Source organism: Carcharhinus amblyrhynchos, chromosome 28 (assembly GCF_965287045.1).
Source record: "Carcharhinus amblyrhynchos chromosome 28, sCarAmb.v2.hapA, whole genome shotgun sequence".
Taxonomy (NCBI): Eukaryota; Metazoa; Chordata; class Chondrichthyes; order Carcharhiniformes; family Carcharhinidae; genus Carcharhinus; species Carcharhinus amblyrhynchos.
The window spans coordinates 27,577,403-27,604,169 of record NC_137351.1 but is presented as its reverse complement, the minus strand read 5'-3'; the positions used below and the strand labels follow the sequence as shown (position 1 = coordinate 27,604,169).

Sequence of the window (26,767 nt, the reverse complement as noted above, 5' to 3'; positions counted from 1 at the left end):
TCAGCATCTTCAACCAGCCTGGCAAAAAGCTGATGCAGATTACAATGCATAGTTTTTAATTTTGGCTTGAGAGATGTTTCAGGAATTCACCCAATTCTACTGACAGTACACATTTTGCACTGTAGAAAACAAAGCATTGGTATCTCTTGGAAACTTTGGGTCATGAAGGATCTCAAAGCATTTTCAGGGATAACATGTAATGACTTGCCCAGATTGAAGGAACCTTACATCAACTCCCTGCCCTCATGCCACCTTTGATGATATTACAACAGGCCTAAATTCAGCAAAAGAACTGTACAGAAATACAAAACAGAATCAGGTCACTCATGATAATGCGTCAAATTCACTTTTAGGTGAGTGATGCTTGTAGGCCTAACATGACAGTTATGTATTTGAGAGTTTATAACGACAAAGTCAAACTGAGATTTGAGTTGGCTCTTCAGATTCTAATTCTACATATGGCCACTTAAAAACCAAAACCAACCATGCATGTTGGTTGCATGGATTCATGCATGTAATTTTTAATCCCTTGCGAATATTAAAGTAGAAAAAACATGATTGATGCATTATAGATAAATTGGAGGTAAATTACCAGTTACATATAAAAAAAGTGCCCATTCAAGTTCATCCAATCGTAAAAATGCTGGCGCTCTTAACTTACTCAATGTTTTAAATTATATCATTTTTCCCTCCACAATGATCTATTACTATTAGTTTAGACCATAAATTAATCATTTGTGAACATGGCCCCAATAACTGTTCTATTAGTTGGGACCCGTGCCCCTCTTTGTCTCACTCAATTTAACATTCTCTGTTGTCTCTTCTACTCTGAACAACCGACATTTCTCCAGTCTGTAAAAAATATTACGTCAAGCCTAACTAATGTACCAAGTCCTCATTTCACCCCAGGCAACGTCAGTCATATTAATCCAAATAACTATTTAGTTAACTTCCCGATTTTCACAGCACTACTGGCAGAACTCTGAAACATAAAGTGTCATCTGCCACCAAGTGCCTTAATCCATTATGCAGGGATCTGCAAATCTCAAGATTTCTTAACAGTTCCTTTCTTTGCTCCAACTGCTGTGACTATAATTTTGAAGCCAATTTTGTCCTGGCAGAGAAAGATTTAATTTGTAAATGAAGCAGAATTAATTGATGTGTGCACTGCCCAACTGAAAGGCAGTGGCAAATGCTCACAAAAAAAAACCTAAAGCACTTCAATCTTTTATTATACCTACTTCTCTGTAAAAAAACTTGATTCATTGTGCTAAAAAAACTGACTGGTTTCCTTCCACATGTGGATCACTGAGGTGGAATAAAGATGCTTCAAGAATGGCAAAGCTTTAGTGCAACTTAAAGACAAGCAGCTAAACTCAGCTTTGTCAACTTAAATGCTGTCTTTATTAGAACAGAATTTAAAGGGTTAGCGTTGATACAAAAATACAAGGCTGGTCACAAATCCAAATGCAAGCTTATTTTCTGCTTAAACTGGAAATACCTAGTGAATTATGCTCATGCGGGAAATGCACCTTTACAGTACAATGTCTAATACTGCATTAGTACCAATTCTACAAGCAAGACACCTTCCTTCTGCATTAAACATGGCATAGTCCCGTAGGAAAGATACAACAATGCAATTTTCTGAAGTATCAGAACCCAACGTTTTAAATATGTTCAATATTTTGAAGACAAAGCCGCGTTGCTCATTAGATGTACCCATCCAGGAAAGTTAGGCAGAGTACCACGGGCCTTAGTTTGAAGTTGTTGCAGCACCTGCGCGAGCTGATGCAGAATTATTTACTCTTTGTTTCTGCTGCATTATTTCAGCATCCCTGTAAGAATACAAATTGTAAGCCATCACATCACATTTCCCAACACACTTCACTTGAATATAAGGCTGAACAGTTTTCTAATAGAATCTTTCATCATGTACGCGGCATAGTGATTAGCACTGTTACCTCATGGCACCAGGGATCTGGGTTCAATTCTATGTGGAATTCCTCGGGGTACTCTGGCTTTCTCCCACAGTCCAAAGTTGTGCAGTTTAGATGGATCGGCCATGGTAAAAGTGCAAATTTACAGGTATAGGGCAGAGAGGTGGTCCTGGGATCAGATGCTCTTTCAGAGATTCAGTGCACACTCCATGGGCTCAACAGCCTTCTTCTGCACTGTAGGGATTCTATGGTTCTAAGGTAAATGAGTAGTTGGCTGTAGTGACAGTGTCTTCACATACAGAAACTAATGCTGGTAGTGAAGTGGTATTGATAGGTATGTCCCTGTCAGGCAAGGAGGAAATGGCCTAGTGAGGGAACCATGGTTCACAAAGAGGAGGAATGTCTTGTCAAGAGGAAAAAGGAAGCGTATGTAAGGATGAGAAAACAAGGTTCAGTTGGATTGCTTGCGAGTTACAAGGTAGGAAGGAATGAGCTAAAAAAGGCTTAGGAGACCTTGGAGGGGGCATGAGAAGTCCTTGGCGGGTCAGATAGAGAAAAACTCCAAGGCTTTTTACTCTTGTGAGAAATAAAAGAATGACCAGGATGAAGTTAGGGCCCATCAAGGATAGTAGTGGGAACTTGTGCATGGAGTCAGCAGAGGTAGGAGAGGCGATGAATAAATACTTTTCTTCGGTGTCTACCAAAGGGCCTTGTTTTTGAGGATGAGTGTGAGATAAGGACTGATAGGCTACAGGAGGTAAATGTTGAGGGAAGCTGTATAAGCAATTTTGAAAAACCTGAGGGTCAGTAAGTCCCCTGGGCCAGATGGGATATCCCCTAGGATTCTTTGGGAGGCAAGGGATGAGATTGCAGAGCCTTTGGCTTCGATCTTTGAGTCCTCACTGTCCACAGGGATAGTGCCAGAGGACTGCAGAGTGGTAAATGTTGTTCCTCTGTTCAAAAAAGGAAATAGGAATGACCTGGTAATTACAGGCCGGTTAATCTTACTTCGGTGGTCAGTAAGTTAATGGAAAACATCCTGAGGGATAGGATTTATGACCATTTGAAAAGATGCAGCTTAATCCAGGATAGTAAGCACGGATTTGTGCAGGACAAATCTTGCCTCAAATTTGATTGAATTCTTTGAGAGGTAACTAAGTGTTTAAATGAAGGTAGAGCAGCTGATGTCTTATACATGGATTTTAGTAAGACATCTGGTAAGGTTCCCCATAGTAGGCTCATGAAGAAAGTAAGGTGGTGTGGGATAAAGGGAAATTTGGCTGATTGGATAGATAACTGGCTATCTCATAGAAGTCAAAGGGTGGTGATGGACGGAAAATTTTCAGACAGGAGACCAGTTACCAGCGGTGTACCACAGGGATCAGTGCTGGGTCCTCTGCTATTTGTGATTTTTATCAATGACTTGGAGGTGAGAGCTGGAAGGGTGGGTCAGTAAATCTGCTGACGACACCAAGATTGGTGGAGTAGTGGATGAGGTGGAGGGCTGTTGTAGGCTGCAAAGCTGGGCCAAAAAATGGCAGATGGAGTTTTACCCTGATAAGTGTGAGGTGATTCATTTTGGTACAACAAATCTGAATGCAGATTACAGGGTCAACAGCAGAGTTCTGAGGAATGTGGCGGAACAGAGAGATCTTGGGGTTCATATCCACAGATCTCTGAAGGTTGCCACTCAAGTGGATAGAGCCAATGAAGGCGGCCTAGCGTGTTAGTGTTTATTAACAAGGCGAGTTTAAGAGCCATGGGATTATGCTGCAACTGTACAGAACCTTGGTGAGACCACATTTGGAAATACTGTGTGCAGTTCTGGTCACCTCACTATGAGAAGGATGTGGAAGCCCTGGAGAGAGTGCAGAGGAGATTTACCAGGGTGCTGCCTGGTTTGGAGGGTAGGTCTTATGAGGAGAAGTTGAGGGAGCTAAGGCTTTTCTCTTTAGAGCAGACGAGAGGAGAGGTGACTTAATACAGGTTTATAAGATGAGGGAGATAGAGAGGACATTCAGAGACTATTGCCTCGGGTGGATGTAGCTGTTACTAGAGGGCACAACTATAAGGTTCATGGCAGGAGATATAGAAGGAATAGAAGGGATGTCTGAGGTAGGTTCTTTACTTAAGAGTGTGGTTGGGATGTGGAATGAACTGCCTCCTGTGATAGTGGAGTTGGATATTTTAGGAACTTTCAAGCAGTAAATGGATAGGCACATGGAGCACACCAGAATGATAGAGAGTGGGATAGCTTGATCTTGATTTCGGACAAAGCTTGGCACAACATCGAGGGCCGAAGGGCCTATACTGTGCTGTACTGTTCTATGTTCTAAAGTGTGCTCCTAAAGGGACTGTGCTCTAGGGATACATCCAACAGTTCAAGTCAACTGAATGAGGTTACTTCACAACTAATCCCAGTACAATACTGTACAGATAATCATTCAGAAATTTGCAGCTTTATGGGAACTATTTATAAGTTATCAATCCCATCAATGCTTCTTTGTGCTAGCAGTCCAACACAATCTGTTCTCTTCCCACTAAAAATTAAATTTAACCCCATCTGTGCCTCGCTTTGACAGAGGATCCATACCCAAAATGTTAATCTTGCATATGCCAACAGACCTGAAGAATATGTTCAGTATTATGTATTAAATTGTTCTACATTCATGAACAGTTTCTACCCACCCCACTAAAATAAAGCCAGATGGACAAAATAAAATATAACCACTTTGACAAGTTGCAAGGATTTTGACTCCATATTATCAGTTGTTTTGACTGTTGTGTATTGGTTTAGGAATTCCGTCGACGCTATGTTTGTTTTACCTCTGCTTTCTGGCTGCAGCAGACAAACCATCATCCTTTCTTTTCCGTTTACTTTGCTCGCTTGATTTTTTTGCATTTTTCTGACGAGCAAGCTCTCGTTGATTACCACCTGAGAAGAGAAACAGTCAATGCAGACTCTGTTTGATCAGGTCTCCCACATCGCAGTGACCTTTTTTAAAAGAGCAACTACTGGAATCAGGCCCCAAGACTTTGATCCAGTCAAGAACACACATTTCTGGAGGGAAGGAGATTAGACTGGTTTCAGTCCTTTTCTATCACAGACATACAAGCCACCTAGTCAGAGGCATAATGTTTAACATGAAGTTTGTATGTGATGCTTTGACACAAGCATGAAGAACACACACAGATACTGAATAAACACGGGAGTACCAAAAACCAGGTTTTGTGCACAGAATCTGATAGTTAATAGAATATGGATGAAGCTGTTAGTTGCAGTTACTGACATTCCACATAATCCCCTATGTATGAAAAGTTGGATGCATTAACTTGGCTGGAGTTTCTTCTGCATTTACTCAGACGGGCATTGTAAATAATTTATAAAAGAAATTTACTGGGGTAACAGCCATTCGCGTTTCCTCCATCTTTTATGGCCATCCATCATCATCTCAAGAAAACTGCTGCTCAGATTTCCTTCTTCCAAAGCAATTGGTCAGGGACTTAGGGTCTCAACATTTCAACTAGATTTTCAGCCATAGAAACAAACTCTCAGTTTATCTGGCTTTTTAAGATTAGGTGTTCTAGTAGGGATGTTTAGTATTTTCTCTTGTGCATTTTTAACAGTATTTAAGTCACATTAAAATTGAAAAGCTGCTTTGGTTGCAAATCCTTCAAAATGTTGTACCTAGTGGTTAAAGACAAAATTTTAAATTTTGTTGCTCAAAAAATAGACAGGGCCTAACAGTTTCCAATGATTTATGCCAATTTATGGCAATGGCACAATGGTTAGCACTGCTGTCTCACAGTGCCAGGGACCCGGATTCAATTTCCAGCTTGGACCACTTTGTGGAGTCTGCGTGTTTTCCCTGTGTGGGATTCATCCGGGTGCTCTGATTTCCTCTCACAGTCTGAGTGTTAATGTAAGTCTATTTGTGACACTAATAAACAAACTTTTAAACTTTAAAACATTGAGTTTGGGGATGGATGGCAACATCCACAAAACAGATGGAGTTTTTAGATTGGGTGGACAGAGAATCTCCAGGTCCTTCTATCTAAGCAAATGTATTAAAAACATTCACATTTCCTTCAGACATTTTATGATTGCTTTAGTTCCCAACTGAATTTCAAAGGAGTAGCAAGCATCACCGTCAGGAAACTTGCTATCAAGAGAAAACCAGTTTAACACAACAAAATCAAGGATTCTCCTGCTGTTCTCCCAGATCCTATTTTACTTGTTATTAAAGTTATTTTAAGCATGAGAGATTCAGACCACTGAAATTCTTCATTTATGCAGCAAACACAACTTAGTTTATCAGCCAAATCTGATTCAATATAAAAAGGAATTTTTGACATACACCAATAGTTCTTATCACTGGAGTCTAAGAGCACTTGCAAATCCATAAGGATTGAGACCTCACAGGACTATTATTCTGTATTGTGAGCAAGATAAACAAAACATAAATTCAGCGGCATGTGTAAAACCAGGGAAGAAAGTAGATGTGAACAAGAAAGGTTAGAGAAAAACCAAAAAGCAATTTAAAAACATGCTAGCGATTTAAAGTCAAAAACATAAAAGGCTTAAATGGCCCCATTAGTTGCTATGCAACAGCTTTTACGATATGTACAAAGACCAGAGATTCAACTTCGACAGGTAAAATGCGGCCACCAGTGCAATATAAAGATTCTAACAGTCTATAGCCTTTCACATGCAGCAAATAGGCTGACAACCCACAAGATGTACTGCCTTTTCACTTTGGCATAATGCACTATTCACCACGTGGGCTTGTCCATCACTGCCATTCATCTACCTCTAAATGGGTATCATATAGTTGCGCTCATGCTGAAACTGAAAATTACAAGATAACTAAAGTGGAGATGCACAAGTTACCAATGATAATTTTTTTCTAAGTAAAAAATTGGTTGAGTATCCTCCCCATCAGAAACACAATGAGCCTATAGCTTGCAAGACTTTAAGGCTATCTTGCAGGGACTTCGCATGGTGCTATCTGCATATGAAATTACTCCTTCCCAGCAGTCATAACGGCAATGGAGATAAAAAGCTAAAAATTGAAGTTAAAATGATCTACAGAAGAGCAGCTACATTGAAATGTCTTCATGTCAAAAGGTGACTTTCACTTGACGTTAATAAAGCAATTACAGATCTTTTTCAAAATATCCTGATAGATCAATGATTAAATGACAGTGGGAAATCGTCCAATGACGATCCAGTATTGAACAAACTTTTACTTGACATTTTTGTATTTTTTCCTGTAAAAAATGTATACAAACAAGCCTACTCTGTACTACAATAATTGGGATACAAAACAAACAATTGAACGTCAAGTTCCAAGAAACAGCTTAATGAGTCTTCAAGCAGATTTAATAATCATATTACTAAATGTTCTTTCCACATACTCAGTTGAATTGGATGTTTTCCTGAAACTGGGCAACAACAAAAGCAAATTACCGCAGATGCTGGAATCTGAAACCAAGAGAAAATACTGGAAAATCTCAGGTCTGGCAGCATCTGGCAATATCCTGTCTCAAAATTCAGCCTCCCAAAATCTCTGCCAGCTCGGCTCATAATTCAGTGGGGCAAATGCAGATTAGTAGCAACTACCTGTAATGTATCCAATGAAGCACTCTGAAAACTGTAAAGACACAAAGCACATCTTCTGGCAGCAGCAGTGCTTAAAGTATCACTTATGCATCCTGCTACTGCAGACAGATTTTGCAGAATTCCTAATTTCCAGTGGCTGCAGCTGTACAAAAGTGTCCCGAAACAACTCAAATACTTAAAGGTGAACCCACTTTGCTCTTCATATTTTTAGTCTTTTAAAAATTGGAATCCATAAGCTGCAGAGCTGGGCTGAGAAGTGGCAAATGGAGTTTAATGTGGAAAAGTGTGAGGTGATTCATTTTGGAAGGAGTAACAAGAATATAGACTACTGGGCTAGTGGTAAGATACTTGGTAGTGTGGATGAGCAGAGATATCTCGGTGTCCACATGCATAGATCCCTGGCATGATAGCGGTGTTAAAAGCTAACACACCATACAGCTTCTTATTGGTAGAGGAATTGTGTTTCGGAGCCATGAGGTCATGTTGCAGCTGTACAAAGCTCTGGTGCAGCCGCACTTGGGAGTACTGCGTACAGTTCTGGTCGCCACATTATAGGAAGGATGTAGAAGCATTGGAAAGGGTGCAGAGGAGTTTTACCAGGATGCTGCTTGTATAATGGGAAGGTCTTATGAAAAAAGGCTGAGGGAAGAAGGTTAAGTGGTGACTTAGAGGCATACAAGATGATCAGAGGATTAAATAGGGTGGACAGTGAGAGCCTTTTTCCTCAGATGGTGATGGCTAACACGAGGGGACATAGCTTTAAATTGAGGGGTGATAGATATAGGACAGATGTCAGAGGTAGGTTCTTTACTCAGAGTAGTAAGGGTGTGGAATGCCCTGCCTGAAGTAGTAGTGGACTCGCCAATATTAAAGGCATTTAAATGATCATTAGACAAACATATGGATAATATTGGAAAAACGTAGGTTAGATGGGCTTTAGATTGGTTTTCACAAGACAGTGCAACATCGAGGGCCGAATGGCCTGTACTGCGCTGTAATGTTCTATGGTATTTTAACCTAAAGTTGCACATAAATACTGCTACATGTGAGTATTGGATGTCATGCCTGGCAATGCAAATCACAATTTTTCATTAAACTGATGAGACACTTTCTTGGAATGAACGCAAACTGAATTTACAGTTTCAAGTACCAACAATCTAAGCTACAAGTGTGGATTAGAACAAGCAACATTCAGTTTTTAAAAAGTCAGATTAATCAAGTATATGTCTATTAACAGAACAAGAAACCAGATTCAGGATTCCTTATCTGGGTCTGCCAGAAATAGACTTAGGCCAATCATGCGCTGGAAAGAAGGCACAACGGTTAAGGATATAATGATTGCACCAGTTTACAGTCAGTTACAATGACATGCTTTTCACTACTTCAAACCACTGTCCCGAAAGGGCATTCCAGAAATCTTTAAAAATAGGTAAAAGATCATAAACAGACTCCAGTTTTGTCTAATAACAAAGTACGAATACCGACCAAGTGCGCAGGTTCAACTGCAATTCAGGAAAATAAGATAGATGTACAGGGAAAAAGGACAAGAATAGATCAGAGCCAGTGCAGGCATAGTGAAGTAGGCTCAAAGGGCCAAATGCCTACTGCCACTTTTTTTCATGTCAAATAGCCTCTGTGATTCTGCATATAGAAAATAAATTCAATACTACACAATTTGGAATTATAAGTTTTCAAACAAGGATGGACGTTGTTCTGCACAGGTTTTTGAAAATTCATTCATGGGACGTGAGCAATTATTGTCCATCCCTAATCATCCTCGAGAAGATGGTGGCAAGCTGCCTTCTTGAACTGCTTCAATACAGACAGTGTAGATACACCCACAAGTGCCACCAGGAAAGGAATAGCAATATATTTCCAAGTTAGAATCAAGAGTAATCTGAGAGGGTAGTAATTGGCTGCGTTGGATATGCTCTGCTTTGTGCGCAAGACACACCCAAGAAATTTTCCAAATTGCCAGGTAAATGCCAGTATAGTAGCTGTACCAGAACAGTTTGGCTAGGGATGTGGTACATTCTAGAGTACAAGTCTTCAGTAGTATTCCTGGAATATTGTTAGGATCCATTGCCTTTAGCCATTTTTTGGAATCACTTGATTAATAATTTAGAGTGAATTGACTCAAGACTATCATCTGTAGTGCTGGGAACCTCTGGAGAATGCATTTTTGCTGAAGACTGCTGGAAGTTATTTTCCAAACATCGCTGGATTCCGGGGAAGTGCCGGAAGATTGGAAAACGGCTAACGTTACACCATTGTTTAAGAAGGGTGGCAGGCAAAAGGCAGGGAATTATAGGCTGGTTAGTTTAACGTCTGTTGTAGGTAAAATGTTAGAATCCGTCATCAAGGAGGAAATAGCGAGGCATCTTGAGGGGAATTGCTTGATAGAGCAGACGCAGCACGGTTTCGTTAAGGGGAAGTCATGTCTGACAAATTTATTGGAGTTCTATGAGGATGTGTCGAGGGCGGTGGATAGAGGAGAGCCGGTGGATGTGGTCTTTCTTGATTTTCAGAAGGCGTTTGACAAGGTACCTCACAAGAGGTTATTGCAGAAGGTAAGGGAGCGTGGAGTTGGGGGTAGGGGGTTAGCGTGGATAGAGGACTGGTTGTCAAATAGGAAGCAGAGAGTGGGGGTTAATGGGTGCTATTCGGATTGGCGGTTGGTGACTAGTGGAGTGCCCCAGGGGTTGGCGCTGGGGCCTCAGCTATTTACCATTTATATAGATGATCTGGAGGAGGGAACCGAGTGTATGGTGTTGAAATTTGCTGATGACACCAAGATTGGTGGAACGGCAAATTGCGCGGAGGGTGTGGAGAGTCTGCAGAAGGATCTAGATAGGCTGGGCGAATGGGCCAGGAACTGGCAAATGGAATTTAATGTTGGCAAGTGTGAGGTGGTCCACTTTGGTAGGAAGGACTATTACTTACATGGCGAAAAACTGCAGCAGGCAACGGTGCAGAGGGACCTCGGGGTCCTTGTGCATGAGTCGCAAAAACCCAGCCTGCAGGTGCAGCAGGTGGTCAGGAAGGCGAATGGGATGCTGGCCTTCATAGCGAGGGGGATTGAATATAAAAGTAGGGAGGTCTTGCTGCAGCTGTGTAGGGCACTGGTGAGGCCGCAGCTGGAGTACTGTGTGCAGTTTTGGTCGCCGCATTTACGCAAGGATATTTTGGCCTTGGAGGGAGTGCAGAGGAGGTTTACTAGGCTGATACCGGAGTTGAGGGGGTTGAGCTATGAGGAGAGGCTGAATAAACTAGGCTTGTACTCGTTAGAGTTTAGAAGAATGAGGGGAGATCTCATTGAGACATATAAGATGATGAATGGGATGGATAGGATAAAGGTGGAGAGACTCTTCCCGCTCAGAAAGGACAGTAGGACTAGGGGGCACAGCCTCAAGATAAAGGGGGGGCGGTTTAGAACGGAGTTGAGGAGGAACTTCTTCACTCAAAGGGTGGTGAATCTCTGGAATTCTCTGCCCGTTGAAGTGGTGGATGCTGCCTCGCTAAATATTTTTAAGACGCGGGTTGATGAGTTTTTGATGAGAGGGGGGATTAAGGGTTATGGGGAGAGGGCGGGAATGTGGAACTGAGCCACGACAGATCAGCCACGATCTTACTGAATGGCAGGGCAGGCTCGAAGGGCTAGATGGCCTACTCCTGCTCCTATTTCTTATGTTCTTAAATGCCTCAGCTTTCTCTTTTGCGTTGTTGTGTTGAGATTTTCTCCATCATTGAGGATGGTGATATTTGCAGAGTGTTATTTAATTGTCCATTACCATTCATGACCAACGTGACAGGACTGCACAACTTAGATCTGATCTACTGGTTGTAGGATTGTTTAGCTCTATCACTTGCTGCTAATGCAAGTAGTCCTGTGTTGTGATTTCACCAGGTTGACAGCTCATTTTTAGGTATGCCTGGCATGCTCTCCTGTTTTGAACCAGGGTTGATCACCTGGCTTGATAATAATGGTAGAATAGGATATGACAAGGTCACAGGCTGTGACTGCACACAATTCTGCTACTGTTGATGGCCCATGGTGCCTCAGTTATGATGTGGATATGCTGGCGTCGGACTGGGGTAAACACAGTAAAAAGTCTGACAGCACCAGGTTTTGGTCCAACCGATTTATTTGATAGTAAACTCACTAGCTTTCGAGGGGTTTCCCCCTCACCTGAAGAGGGAAACCCCTCAAAAGCTAGTGAGTTTACTATCAAATAAATCGGTTGGACTAAAACCTGGTGTTGTCAGACTTTTTACTGTGTTTGCCTCATAGTTACCCAGTGTTGACTAGCTCTGCGGTGGTCACTCCTACCGATAGGGTCACAGACAGATGCATCTGTGGCATCATCTTTGTAGAAGATGAGGTCAAGTCTGTTTCTCCTCCGCTTGTTAGTTTGCTCACCACCTGCCACCAACTCAGTGTAGCAGCTATGCCCTTTAAGACTTGAGCAGTTTGGTCTATAGTGGTGCTGCTGAGGGAAGCTTGGTGATAGACATTGAAGTGCCGCACCAGAGTAAATTCTGCACCCTTGCCATTCTCAATGCTACCTCCATGTGTTGTAGTGTTCAGCATGAAGAATATGCATTCATCAGCTTTTGTTTGTGGGTGTACCTGGATTTACAGGTTATGAAATTGAACAACTAAACCAAGTACAATGTTGGTTCATAAGAATGTCAGAACTCAATAGATAAAATATTCTCAAGTTTGAAGGGCTGTGCTAATTGAGAAGGTTAACACAATAGAGGCTGGGACAGATAACTTGTTCCCTCTAATAGTGGAATTATTATAAATTAGAGCTAGGTTTTTCCAGCAAGAATTCAGGGAGAACTCGTGTCCTTTCACTGTCCCTGCTTCTCTACCACCTTCCCCCTCCCCCCAACACCCCAATTTCCGAGGGACAATCTAGGGCTCTCTTTCCCCTTAAAGTTACAGATGTGTTGGGGGCTTTCAAACTGGAGATCAACAGACTTCACAGTTGGAACCATTAACAAGGGATATAGAGCAATAGCAGGAAAATGGAGCTGAAGTTTAGGTTAGCGACTCTTCTATGGAATTAACCAACCCAGAGGGCAAGTGGATCCTCAGAGTATATTTGAGACATGGAGATGCTGGCATTAGACTGGGGTGGGCACAGTAAGAAGTCTCTGAACACCAGGTTGAAGTCCAACAGATTTGTTTGGAATCACAAGCTTTCAGAGTATGCTCTTTCATCAGGTGAGTGGAGGAGTGATGAAGGAGCAGCACTTCCAAATAAACCTGCTGAACTTTAACCTGGTGTTGCAAGACAACTTAGACTATATTCAAGACTAGGATCACAAGATTTTCAGAACTGAGGTAATTATGCAATATGGAGGGGGCAGAATAATGCAGGAATTCAGTTGACTAGACAGCAGGTTCACAATGAAGAGTGATGCTGACAGCATGGGCTCAGTTCCTCTATCAGCAGAGGTTATTGAGGTCAGTCCTTCATGAATTTTGTCCCTCATCTGAGGTGTGGTGACCCTCAGGTTGAATCACCATCAGTCAAATCACCCCCTCAAAAAGGGAGAGCAGCCTATGGTCCTCTTGGACTATGGCAACATCTATATTTTGTTTTAGTGCAGGAAGATGGGGCTGAATTAAGACAGTAGTCACCATTTAACCAAAAAGCGAGAGGGGCCAAGTGGTCTAGCCTTGCTTGCTTATAAGATAGATGTCAAGATGCAAATATACAAGGAAACTCAGGGAGCAGGCTGGAGGGCAGAATGACTTTCCTTACTAATAGGAAAAATGTTAAGGAACAAATATGCAAAGAAACAGGAGAGTGGAATAGCCTTTCCGTGCTCAAAAAAGTGGGCAGCATAGTGGTTAGCACTGGTGCCTCTCAGCGCCAGGGAGCCAGGTTCAATAGTCAGTTTGGGTCACTGTGCAGAATCTGCAGAGATTTCTTCTCTCAATCTAAAAGACGTGCTGGTTAGGTGCATTGGCCGTGATAAATTCTCCCTCAGTGTACCCGAACAACCACCAGAGTGTCATTCATGACTACCGCATTTATTATTGTCACAAGTAGGCTCACAATGTTAATGTGAGCCTATTTGTGACACTAATAAACACACTTTAAAAGGAACAAACATGCCAAGAAATTTGGCGAGCAGGCTGAAAGGGGCAGAACGGCCTTTCTTTGCTCACACCTCAGGCTGGGTGTTGACAGCTCAGAGGAAAGGCTGAGAACAAAGCCACAACACTCACTCTGTAAGCAACAGAGGCTCCATTTCCCTCAGCCCGGCCAGACCGCACCTCCCCTTTAAGAGCTGCCGGCCGATTTATTTTCAGCCGACTGTTATTACTGCCGACGTGGCAAAGGGAGGCGCCCGGGATCGAGACCCATAGGCCGCGGGCCAGAGGGAAGCTGGAGTGGAGGGGCTAGGGGGAAATCGAGGCCTGGCCTAATCCCCGGGCTGGCCAACCCCACCCGAAAACCGGACAATACCCGACCCCTACACACAGTCACATCGATCGAAACGGTGAAGCGGGGCCTTAGGCCGCTCCTCGGAGTGACCGTCCAGCCGGCTCTGCGGCGGCGGAGTTAACTCAGGATCGCCTCCCCACGCCCAGACACGGTTCTCTCCTTCTCCTTCTCCCTGTCTCTGTCCGTCCCTCACCACCACCGCCGCCGCCGCTAACTCACGGGTCATGGTATCCACACCGCAGCCCGATCCGGATCCGCTCCTGCTGCAAACAGCCTCCGGGCACACCGCAACCTAACCCGCTCACCCGCCCCGCCCACCACCTCCACAATTGGCTGCGGCCGCGGCCCATCCGCCATCTGTATGGCTGAGGCCGCTGTCAATCAGATGACGTAACACACCCGGCCAGTCGGGCTGAGCGGCGGTCACGTGGTAGAGGGTTTCTCCCGGGGGCGGGGGGAGGGGAAGAGGAGAGTGGAGGGGGGAGGAGAGGAGGAGAGGGTGGGGGGAGGAGAATGTGCTGTCCTTTGGCTCTAGCCTCCTCCAGCAATTGATGTGGCGATGCCAGAGCTGGACTGGGTTGAACGCCAGTAAGCAGTCTCATAACGCCAGGTTAAAGTCCAACAGTTTGTTTTGGTAGCCAAAGCCACTAGCTTTCGGGGCTCTGCTCCTTGATCGGGTGAGTGGGGAGGCCATGAGGCCCATCGGGTCTGCACCGACCACAATCCCGCCCAGGCCCCGTAACCCCACATATGTACCCTGCTAATCTCCCCACTCACCTGACAAAGGGGCAAAGCCCTGAAAGCTAGTGGCTTTTGCTGTCAATAAACCTGTTGGACTTTAACCTGGTGTTGTGAGACTTCTTGTTGTGCTCCTGCAGCAACCCAGCCCAAAGAGACAGAAAATGTTGCAAAGTCCCAGCAGGTCTGGCAGCATCTGTGGAGACCATAGGTGTAGAGATGCCGGCAACGCAGGGTCGTTGAGCGGAGACTGATAGCCAAGTTCCGCACACATAAGGATGGCCTCAACCGAGATCTTGGATTCATGTCACACTATCTGTAACCCCCATGACTTTCCTGGACTTGCAAAATCTCACTAACTGTCCTGTCTGGAGTTAATACACGTCTCTTTAACCTGTGCTTAAACCTTTCTCCACTCACATGGTCTGTAACTTTAAGACTTGATTACCTGTAAAGACTCGCATTCCAACCATTATTTTGTAAATTGAGTTTGTGTCTTTATATTCCCTGTTTATGAATAGAACTCCCACTTACCTGACGAAGGAACAGCAATCTGAAAGCTGGTGGCATTTGTACCAAATAAACCTGTTGGACTTTAGCCTGGTGTGTGAGACTTCTTACTGAGAGAGAATAGAGCCAAGGTCTCCAGTCTGGATGACCCTTCCTCAGAACTGAGAGCGAAGAAAATCAGATGTAATGATGCAAGCACGGTGGTCAGCACAGTTGCCTCATAGCGCCAGGGACGTGTCTGTGTGGGTTTCCCCTGGGTGCTCTGGCTTCGTCCCACAGTCCAAAGATAGAATCATATAATCCTACAGTGCAGGGGGAAGCCATTCGGCCCATTGAGTCTGCACTGACCACAATCCCACCTAGGCCCTAGGCCCTATCCCCATAACCCCATGCATTTACCTAGCTAATCCCCCTGACACTAAGGGGCAATTTAGCATGACCAATCAACCTAACCCGCACATCTTTGGACTGTGGGTGGAAACTGGAATTCTTGGAGGAAACCTGCACAGACACAGGGAGAATGTGCAGACTCCACATCGACAGTGATCTAAGCCTAGAATCGAACCCAGGTCCCTGGTGCTGTGAGGCAGCAGTGCTAACTACTGTGCCACCATGGTTAGGTGTGTGGACCTTGCTAAATTGTCCCTTGGTGTCAAACTTGTGCAGATTAGGTGGATTGGCCATGCCAAATTGCCCCTTGGTGTCCAAAGATGTATGGTTTAGGTCAGCTAGAAGTCTCACAACACCAGGTTAAAGGCCAACGTTGGACTTTAACCTGGTGTTGTGAGACTTCTTACTGTGTTTACCCCAGTCCAACGCGGGCATCTCCACATCATTAGCACATTAACACATGTAGCATTATAGATAGCGTGGAGGGATACTCTTTCAGAGGGTCAGTACAGATTCGATGGGCCATATAGGCTTTTTCTACACTGTTGGGATTCTTTGGATTTTATGTGGGCCACACAGTGGCATATTGATTAGCGCTGCTGCCTCACAGCACCAGGGGCGCAGGTTCAATTCTGGCCTTGTGTGACTGGGGTGAATTTTCCCAATCTGCCCATCATGGGAATTGTAACGGGTGGGACACAGACTATGCAAAGCCTGTTGACCTTGGGTGGAATTTTTCAACCTTGGGGTGAGCGCAGCCAGAAAAACCCACCCAGTGTGTGTAGTTTGCACGCTGTTCCCATTGTCTGCATGGATTTCCTCCAGGTGCTCCAATTTTCTCCAGCATTCCAAGGTTGATTGGGCATGCTAAATCGTGTCTTAGAGTCAGCGGGATTAGCAGTTTAAATACATGGGGTTACAAGGATAAGGTCTGGGTGGAATTGTTGTTGGTACAACCAATGACCCGTCACTTTGCTGATGATTGAGAGTAGACTTATGGGGCGGTAATTGGCCAGGTTGGATTTGTCCTGTTTCCTGTTTACAGGACATATCTGGGCAATTTTCAACATTGCTGGGTAGCTGCCAGTGTTGTAGCTGTACTGGAACAGTTTGGTAAGGGGTGTGGCAAGTCCTGGAACAACCAGACGAAACCCATGCCGACATGAGGAGAATGTGCAAACTACACACAGAGCATGGGATTTTCCAGCCGCACGCGCTCCAAGGACAGAAAAGTTAACAAACCTTTGCATGATCAATGTTCCACCCACTATTATTCCTGTGAAAATCCCCTAGTCACCCCCGGTACACTGAGGGAGAATTTAGCATGGCCAATGCATCTTACCAGCACATCTTTCAGACTGTGGGAGGAAACCAGAACACATGGAGGAAACCCCTGCAGACATGGGGAGAACATGCAGACTCTGCACGGACAGTGACTCAAACTGGGAATTGAACCCAAGTCCCTGGCACTGTGAGGCAGCAATGCTAACCACTGTGCCACCGTGCAGTGGTGTTCCCCAGAGGTTGGTATTGGGATTCTTGTTTTTCCTGAAATACATGAATGATCTAGATCTTGGTGTGAAGTGGACAATTTCAAAGTTTGCGGATGATAGAAAACTTGAAAGGTCCATAAACTGAGGAGGACAGTGTAGAACTTCAAAAGGACATGAGACAAGTTAGTGGAGTGGGCTGATAGATGGCCAACAAAGGTCAATGTAGAGAAGTGTGAGATGGTGCATTTTGGTAGGAAGAACACGCAGAGACAATATAACATAATGGATGAAATTCTTAGGGAGCAGAGGGATGTGGGTGCAAATGTGCATCAATCAATGAAGGTAGTAGGACTGGTGGAAAGAGCAGTTAATAAAGCATATAGTATTCAGGGCTTTATTAATAGAGGCATAGAGTACAAGAACAAGGGTATGCTGAACTTATACAAGACACTCGTTGGATCTCAGCTGGAATATTGTATACAGTTCGGAGCGCCACACCACAAATAGAATGTGAACGCATTGGAGAGAATGCAGTAGAGGTTTAAAAAATGATTTCAGGGATGAGAAACTTCAGTTATGAGGATAGATTAGAGAGACTGGAAGTGTTATCCTGGGAGAGTAGACGGCTAAGAGATTTGATAGAGTTTTTAAAATGATGAGAGGCTGTACAGAGTAGATCGGGAGAATCTTCCTGCTTGTCAAGAATGAGAGGGCACACTTGAAGACGATTTGCAAAAGAAGCAAATGTGATGTGAGGAAAAAAATCTTATCACACAATGAGTAATTTGAGCCTGGAATGCTCTACCTGGAAGTGTGATGGAGGCAGGTTCAATTGCAGCATTCAGGAGGACATTAGATGATTGTTTAAAAAGGAACAATGTGCTGGGATACGGGGAAAAGGCAGGAGAAAGGCACTAAGTCATCATGCTCGTTTGGAGAACTGAGGCAGACGCAACGGGCCGAATGGCCACCTCCTGTTCCATAACAATTTGGTGGTTCACAGGGCACTATTGTCAACGTAGTGTTGGATTGCGATCTAGTAAACGTGTAGGTCTATACGAGTGCATCAGTCAGCGTGATTCCCGAATTGCTATTCTGTGAATTTTTTAAAAAAATTCTCTAATGGGTTGCAGGTATCATTGGCTATGATTCTGTGATCTATACGCCTGTGGAACATCCTCAGTCTCCAGCACTGCAAAGTTTAACCAATATTGCCATCTCTCCTTCTTTCTTTCCTAATTTTCCTGACAACCTTTTGTCGGCACACTTTTTGACCATTCCCTATCTCTATCTCTATAATCTCCTCCAGCTCCACAACTCTCTGAGATACCTGCACTTCTTTACATCTGTGCATTCCCAGCGCCCCCACCCACCCCGCCCCATCCGCTCCATTGTAAATGTTCCAGTTGGCTGGAGTCTAAGCCCTCCTGACATCTCTCTTCTTTGTTTCTTTAAGACACTCCTTCAAGCCTACCTCTTTGACCAAGCTTCTGGTTATCTGACCTAACATATCCTTATATGGCTTGGTGTGATATTGGTTTTAAAATCCCCCCGTGAAATGACTGGGATGTTTTATTACATTATGTCATTGTTGTTAACGTGCTGCGACAACATGGGCTCAATCCCCTTATGGGCTATGGAAGTTCATTGAGGTCTGCCTCCTTGTCTTGCCCCATGCTTGCAGAGTGGTGCCCCAGAAGTTATATAACTGATTGTGTCCTCCTGATGGACTGAGGTGCCTATGGTCCTTTGTGGGCTACAGGTATTCTTTTTGTTTTACTTGCAGGATCTGACAGAATGTTGATGGCATTACCATCACTGAATCTCCCATAATCAATGTCCTGAGGTTTCCATTGACCAGAAACCTAACTGAACCAGCCATGTGGGGTGGCAGAGCGGTTAGCACTGCTGCCCCATAGCTCCAGGGACATAGGTTCGATTCCCAGCTTGGGTCATTATCTGTGCAGAGTTGGCATGTTCTCCCCGTGCCTGCGTGGGTTTCCCCTGGGTGCTCCTGTTTCCTCCCACAGTCCAAAGATGTACGGGTTAGGTGCATTGGCCGTGCTTAAATTGCCTCTTAGTGTCCCGGGATGCGTAGGTTAGAGAGATTAGCAGGGTAAATATGTGGGGTTACGTGAATAGGGCCTAGGTGGCATCATTGTCGGTGCAGACTCAATGGGCTGAATGTCTTCCTTCTGCACTGTAAGGTTCCTGTGATATAAATATTGTGGCTACAAGAACTGCGGCCAGGGAAACTGTGAATTCTGTGGCGAGTAATCTATCTCTTGACTCTGTAAAGCCAGTGCTCCATCTACAAGGTGCAAGGGGTTGCACGGTGGCACAGTGGTTAGCGTTGCAGTCTCACACTGTAGGGACCTGGGTCCCTAGAGCTGGGAGACAGCAGGGTCAATAACAAAGAACAAAGAACAAAAACAGCCTGGGAAAGAGGCCCTTCGGCCCAACGAGCCCACGCCGCCATTTTAACATTACCAGTACCCCCTCCACCCATGACCCTTATCTATGCTTGTGGCATTCCACATTGAGGGAAATCTAATTTAGGGGCAATTTATTACCTCCAATCAGCCTAATAGCAGATCTTTGGGGTGTGGGAGGAAACCAGAGCACCCGGAGAAAACCCACGCAAGCACAGGGAGAATGCGCAAACTCCCACAGACACTGACCCAAATCCATGTGTCTGCAGAGCAGACGGTGATAGTCACTGAGCTGTTGGGTCACTGTCTGTGTGGAGTCTGCACATTCTCCCTATGTCTGTGTAGGTTTTCTCTGGGAGCTCTGGTTTCCTCCCCCAGTCCAAAGATGTACAGGCTAGGTGGATTGGCCATGCTAAATTGCCCCTTAGTGTCCCAAAATGTGTAGGTTAAATGGTTTAACTATGTTAAATTTGTGAGTTACAGGGATAGGATGGGGGAGACTGCTTGGTAAGATGCCCTTTTGGAGAGTCAGTGAGGACTCGATGAGCTGAATAGCTTCTTCTGCACTGTAGAGTTTCTATGATTCTGATCAGGAGAATGATGGAATACTCTCTACTTGTGTGGATGACTGCTGCTCCAATGACATCCTTCTCAAAGTTTAACACCATCTGGGACAAAGTAGTCCACTTAATTGACGCCCCATCCACCACCGACACACAGTGGTCGCAGTGTGTACCATATTGGTAAACTCTTGATGCATCAAATCTCAGGGGAGGCACCTTCAAATTTGAGCTAAGTGGAGCCTTATGGAAGCCAAGGAGGCCCAATCTGCCACATGAATGTGTCTCTATGTAACCCGATATGCCTATAAACGCTTCTAAAACTTACAATATTACCTCCTGTTTTTCAAGCTCAGATGCTAAATAAAGAATACATTGTAAAACACAGCAAAGAGTGAAAATTCTAAATTCCAGTGGCTGATATGTAGCTCACATTGTGTCAGCCTTGACAACAGCCTGGGGTTGGCCTTGAGAAAGGCTGGGATTTAGCACTGGAAAAACTCCCGTAATCTTTATCTGCTGAGCATGCTGTTTTTGGAGGTGCATGATAAAGTCTGCCATGTCGTCAGCACAAGACAAATGTGTTTTCTTGCTACAGTGCAAAACGCTGGAATATCTCTGGAACCCTCATGACAGAGCCAGGGAAACAGGCAAGTGAGCTCATGGCCATTCATTGCAAGCTTCAGGATTGCCAGTTTCCTCAGTTGAAGAATGTACTGCATCTACGATGGCATCATCTATCAGTTAGGTCATGCAACATATGGCATTGTCCATCTTCACGTATGTCAGAACATAGAACATTACAGCGTAGTACAGGCCCTTCGGCCCTCAATGTTGCGCCTACCAGTGGAACCAATGTAATGACCCTCTAACCTAAACTATTCCAATATTATCCATAGGCCTATCCACTGACCATTTGAACGCCCTTAAAGTTGGCAAGTCCACAACTGCTGCAGGCAGGGCATTCCACGCCCTTACTCCCCTCGCTACAATGTTTTCATTGATGTCTGCCAGAATCTACATACCAGCCTCTCTCAGGTGAGCAAAATGTGTCGTCTTATTGTATTACAAGGCCTGGCATATAAAGGGTTAACACGGGCTGAATACAGTAACCACTTACATAGTGATATATGAGAACATGACCCATACCTGAGGATCAGTAGAGTGTTGGACAGAGCTGTGTGTAGAAGTAAGCTTGGAGACAGCTCTTAGCTTGGACCTTTAACATATGTACAGTTTCTAAACTACAAAAACCTACTAAACTACTCCCAATACAACTGTTATTGTGTTGGCTGGCATCACCTTGTTATCAACATCTGTTAAACCTGTTTGAACATAGTATGGTTGAAGCAGTTTGCAATTGTGACTTCCTTACCTTCTTCAACAGGCTTTCTAGTATAGTGCAATTGTATCCTGTTTCTGAGCAATGGCCTCGATAAGCTCAGAGATAGGCTGCTGATGGTAGAAGGTTTTCAAATTCCTGATCACCCGTGATCCAGTGGCTGGAGTTTCGCTGTGGCATTGGCTGCGATGCTCTTCAAGGTATGTTGAGATGCATGGAGCAATTGTCTACGATGCAAGCAATCCTCTTTTTCTTTCATTGATATATTTTGCCCACTTTCTTGCTCCAAAGCTTAAAAGTGCTGAAGGTTATCCAGACGGCTTTATTTGCATCATACCGAGTGGGTTAGTGTCTGGACCTCTGCAAAGCACTGTGGCTTCTTCTGGACTTTATCACGAGAAGTGGCAGCTCTTTGGTGCTATCTATGATGGTGTAGACCAAAACAATGACACACGTTCCTTGCTCAGTTTTCCATCCTGACATGTGTGCTCCTTAAAAAGAGTGAATTGGCCAAACACAGTAAAGTAGTCCACTTTCATCCACATTAAAAATATTTAGAAACATAGAACAGTACAGCACAGTACAGGCCCTTCAGCCCTCAATGTTGTGCCGAGCTATATCCAAACTCAAAATCAAGCTATCCCACTCCCTATCATTCTAGTTTCTTTGTGCATACTCATCCAAGATGTGGACACTATGATTTTGGAGCCAATCACCTAAAGTAAAGTTTATTTATTAGTGACAAGTAGGCTCACATTAACACTGCAATGAAGTTACTGTGAAAATCCCCGAGTTGCCACACTCCGGCGCCTGTTTGGGCACACTGAGGGAGAATTTAGCATGGCCATTGCACCTAACCAGCACGTCTTTCAGACTGTGGGAGGAAGCTGGAGTGTCCAGAGGAAACCCACGCAGTGACAGTGAGAACGTGCGGTCTCTGCACAGACAGTGATGCAAGCCAGGAATCGAACCCAGGACCCTGGCACTGTGAAGCAGCAATGCCAACCAATGTGCCATCATGTCGCCCACCTGTCATTGCTGTCATAACATCAGCACCCTCACCTTACTGAGAGGAAGACAATATCCTGCCTCATCCTGGATCAATCCAGCCATCCATTGCTGCAGGTGAACTCCATGTGTTCCAGGTTTGTCGTCACGGCATCTCCCTTTTTCTGCAGGGTACATTCTCTGCTCGGGCTGCCTTGAATCACATCAGCAAAGCTTCGACATCCAGCCGTTCTGATCCTCTTCCTTATTCCTCTTGCCTGCGCTGAACAAACATTCAGCTAATCCAGATTGGTCAACGGATCATAAACTCTTTGCAGCATAAGGGGAGGCCATTTGTCCCATAAAGTCGGCACTGGTTCTTTGAAAGAGCATTCCACCAGTTCCACTCCCATGCCTTATTTCTGTAATCTTGCACATCCTTCCTTTTTTGATAGAATAGAACTCCTAATTGACTACTTCAATCAAACCTGCCTCCGTTACCATCTCAGCAAGTTCATTCAAGATTCCACCCATCCATTGGGTAAAAAAACTTTTCCTCCCATCACTTTCTTTGTCCATTATTCTGAATTTGTGCCATCTGGCTCTTGATGCTGTCTTTGAGTGGGAACAGTTTCTCACTATTTACCCAGTCCATACTCCTCAGGATTTTGAATACCTCTATCAAATCTCCTCTCAGCCTTCTCTTATCCAAGAAAAACAGTCCCAACTACTCCAATCCTCATAGCTACAATTCGTTATCCCTGGAATCAATCTTGTGATCTCTTCTGAACTCTCTCCAAGGCCTTCACATCCTTCCTTAAGTATGGCACCCAAAAGTGGACACAATACTCCAGATGAGGCCTAACTGGTGTCTTATGCATGTCCTCCTTACTCTCGTACTCAGTGCCTTGTTAATAAAACCAAGGATACAGTATGCTTTATTACTTATTCTCTCAACATGCCCTGCCACCTTCAATGATTTATGTACATTTACACTGAGGTCCCTATGTTCCTGCAAATCATTTAGAGTTTCTCCTTTGATTTTACGCTACCTCTCAAAATTATTTCTGCCAAAATGAATCGCCTCACACTTCTCTGCATTGAATTTCATCTGCCCCCTCGTCTGTTCAATCCACCTTTTGTCCTTTTGAAGTTCAAGACTGTCCCATCACAGTTGGGCAACGTTTCCAATCTTTGTGTCATCTGCAAATTTTGAAATCCTGCCCTGACCACAGTCTAGGTCACTAATATATATCAGGAAGAGCAAAGGGTCCCAACACTGACCCCAGGGGAATTCCACTATAAATCTTCTTCCAATCTGAAAAATAACCATTTATCACTACTCTCTATTCCCTGTCACTCAGCCAATTTCTTAGCCAAGAGCTTACTTTCCCTTTTATTCCATGAGCCTGAATTTTGCTCACAAGTCTGTTGTGAGACACTGTATTAAATGCCTTTTGAAAATCCATGTACATCTCATCAACAGCACTGCCCTTATCAACCTTCTCTGTCACCTCCTCAAAAAACTCCAGCCCGTTCATTAAACATGATTTTCCCTTTAATGAATCCATTTTTCTCCCTTAAGTATCCTGTACATGTCTAAGCAACTATTGATTTTGTCCCAACTTATAGTTCCCAGAAGTTTTCCTACCACTGAAGTCAAGCTGACTGGACTGTAATTGCTGCCGTTATGCTTGCAACCCTTTGTGAACAATGGTGTTAACATTTGCAATTCTCCAGTCCTCCAGCACCACCCCTGTGTCTAAGGAAGACTGGAAGATTATCACTCGTGCCTGTTATGGGACCTGCTTCTTCACTTTCTTTCAGTTACGAGCCGAATGAATGGGTGAAGAAAGCTGCTGTAGTGACCAACGATTTCCACACCATTATTTGATTTTGATTTATCACCACAAGTATTGTTTCTTGTGCGCTTTACAGGCAAAGCACACCATTCATAGCGAAGGAAAGGGGAGGCAGTAGAACGTAGTGTCACTGTCATAGCTAGGCTGTAGAGAGAGATCAACTTAATGCGAGGTAGGTCCATTCAAAAGTCTGATTGCAGCAAGGAAGAAGCTGTTCTTGAGTCGGTTGGTACATGACCTCAGACTTTGTATCTTTTTCCCGACGGAAGAAGGTGGAAGAGAGAATGTCCGGGATGCATGAAGTTCTTAATTATGCTGGCTGCTTTTCTGAGGCAGCAGGAAGTGTAGACTGAGTCAATGGATGGGAGGCTGGTTTGAGTGATGGACTGGACTTTGTTCATGACCTTTTGTAGTTTCTTGTGGTCTTGGACAGAGTAGAAGCCATATCAAGCTGTGATACAACCAGAAAGGATGCTTTCGATAGTGGACCTGTTTTCCCGCTCACTGTGCCATTTTGGCACAACAACAGGAATTTTCCAGCCCTTGTAGTCGGAAATATTTAATATCAGGCCTGCCATTCTCTGAGCCATTACAGCAATAAAATTGTTCCATTTGTCAACCTGTGCCTGTGTTTCACCAATCACCGTGCATTTACGTATACCCACAATAATCCTGAGTTAGTCTTTTCAATTGATAATCTCTACTTCCTTCTGCCTGTTTTTCCCCTCTCCTTTTTGAATTTCCTCTCAGGTTCCCATCTCCCTGCCATTCTAGCTGAAAACCATCCCAGCACACTGGCAAATGTCCCTGCGGGGACATCAATCCCACTCCTGTTAAGGCGCGAGCCTTCCTTCTTGTATAGGTCCCAGAAATCGAAAGCCCTCCCTCTTACTCCATTTCTCCAGTTAAGTGTTGAACTACTCAATCTTCTTATTCTCACTCGCACGAGACACTGAGAATAATTCTGAGATTACTGCTGCTGAAGTCCTGTTTTATTACCTATGTCATTTGTCCAAATGTGGACCATGACCTCTGGCTGTTTGCCCTTCCCCAAGGAGTGTCCTGCACCTGCCCTGTGACAACCTTGACCATAGCACCAGACTATGATCCTAGCAACATACTAACCTGGAGCCACATCCATGGTCGCAGAAACGCCTATCGACTCCTCTAACTATAGAATTCCCTACTACGATTGTACTTATGTTCTTCCTCCTCCACTCCTGTATAGCTGAGCCATGCGTGGTGTCATGAACTTGGCTTTCATTATAGCCCTCTGAGGAACCATCTCACTCACCAGTGTCCAAAATGGGATATGGTGAGAGAGCGAGATACTGCAGAAATCCTCAAGGCCCATTTCCCTCAGAAACTCTCATGGTCACCCATTCCCCTTATGGCTGTGTGCTTCTTAGCTGCAGTGTGACCACCTCTTCAAGGGTGCTATCCACTTAATCCTCAGCTCTCTGCAAACACCACAGTGATTTCCTTAACCAGGAGCTTAGGTTTCTGCAGCTAGTAACATTTACCGCAAATGTAGCCATTGGGGATGCCTCTGCGACTTCCCAAATCCTGCAGGGTGCACATGCCAAATAGCTGGGAGGCACTGACATAACCAAACTTTATATAAAGTCTTTACTTACCTGTCACTCACCAAATGTCTCCTCTTCTCTAGCACTTAAATTCTGAAAGGATAGGTTCAGAAGGGATGATTCTCTTGGCTGGGGAGTCTCCAACTAGGGGATAGTCTCAGAATAAAGAGGAAGGCCATTTAGAACTGAGTTGAGGGAGAGGGTAGCAAATCTCTGAAATTCTCAGCTCACTGCGGGCTATGGGGGCTCAACCATTGAGCATGTTCAAGACAGAGATCGATAGATTTCTATTTACTCATGGCAACAAGAAATGCGGGAAAAATGGCATTGTGGTAGGATGATCAATATGAATGACCTAAATGATGAAGGGGATGAATGACCTACTCCTGCTGTTATGTTTCAATATTCTTACATTTCACAATGCTTGCAGGTGCATCTACAAATTTTAAAATTGTGCCTTGGTTATTAATATATATCAAGAAATGCAGGGGGTCTATAATAACTCCAGGATTTGGCTGTAAAGCAATGGTGTTTTATTGCACAAATTAAAATAATGCGAAACCATAAGCCTGCGGTGAACACAAACAGGTCCCAACCAGGGCAATGCAATAATGGACCCACTCAGGGGCCTGCTTTATACAGGCTTTGCTATATGAGGTCCACCTGGTGAATTCATTGCCAATTCCCATGGAGCTCATATTCAAGTCCTACAGTGAGGTCAGTCACTGATTCCCTATGCAAGTCATGAGGGTTATCACAAGGTCCAAGCGCCAACTCCTGGAAAACCCATCCTTCCTCCAAAACAAATAATAATCAATCCCCACTATCCTCTTTCTTTCT

The 26,767-nt window shown here is 44.2% G+C and overlaps 1 long non-coding RNA gene across 1 annotated transcript; it reads right to left on the bottom strand.

Annotated features, from left to right (window-relative positions):
* Window positions 1–1,381: 1,381 nt before the first annotated feature.
* LOC145359431 (uncharacterized) lies at window positions 1,382–14,336 on the bottom strand. Its single transcript, XR_013889582.1, has 3 exons — window positions 14,247–14,336; window positions 4,764–4,872; window positions 1,382–1,835 (listed from the first exon to the last, which is right to left on the bottom strand). It is a non-coding gene; the product is annotated as an uncharacterized LOC145359431 (long non-coding RNA).
* Between the last annotated feature and the right edge of the window lie 12,431 nt (window positions 14,337–26,767).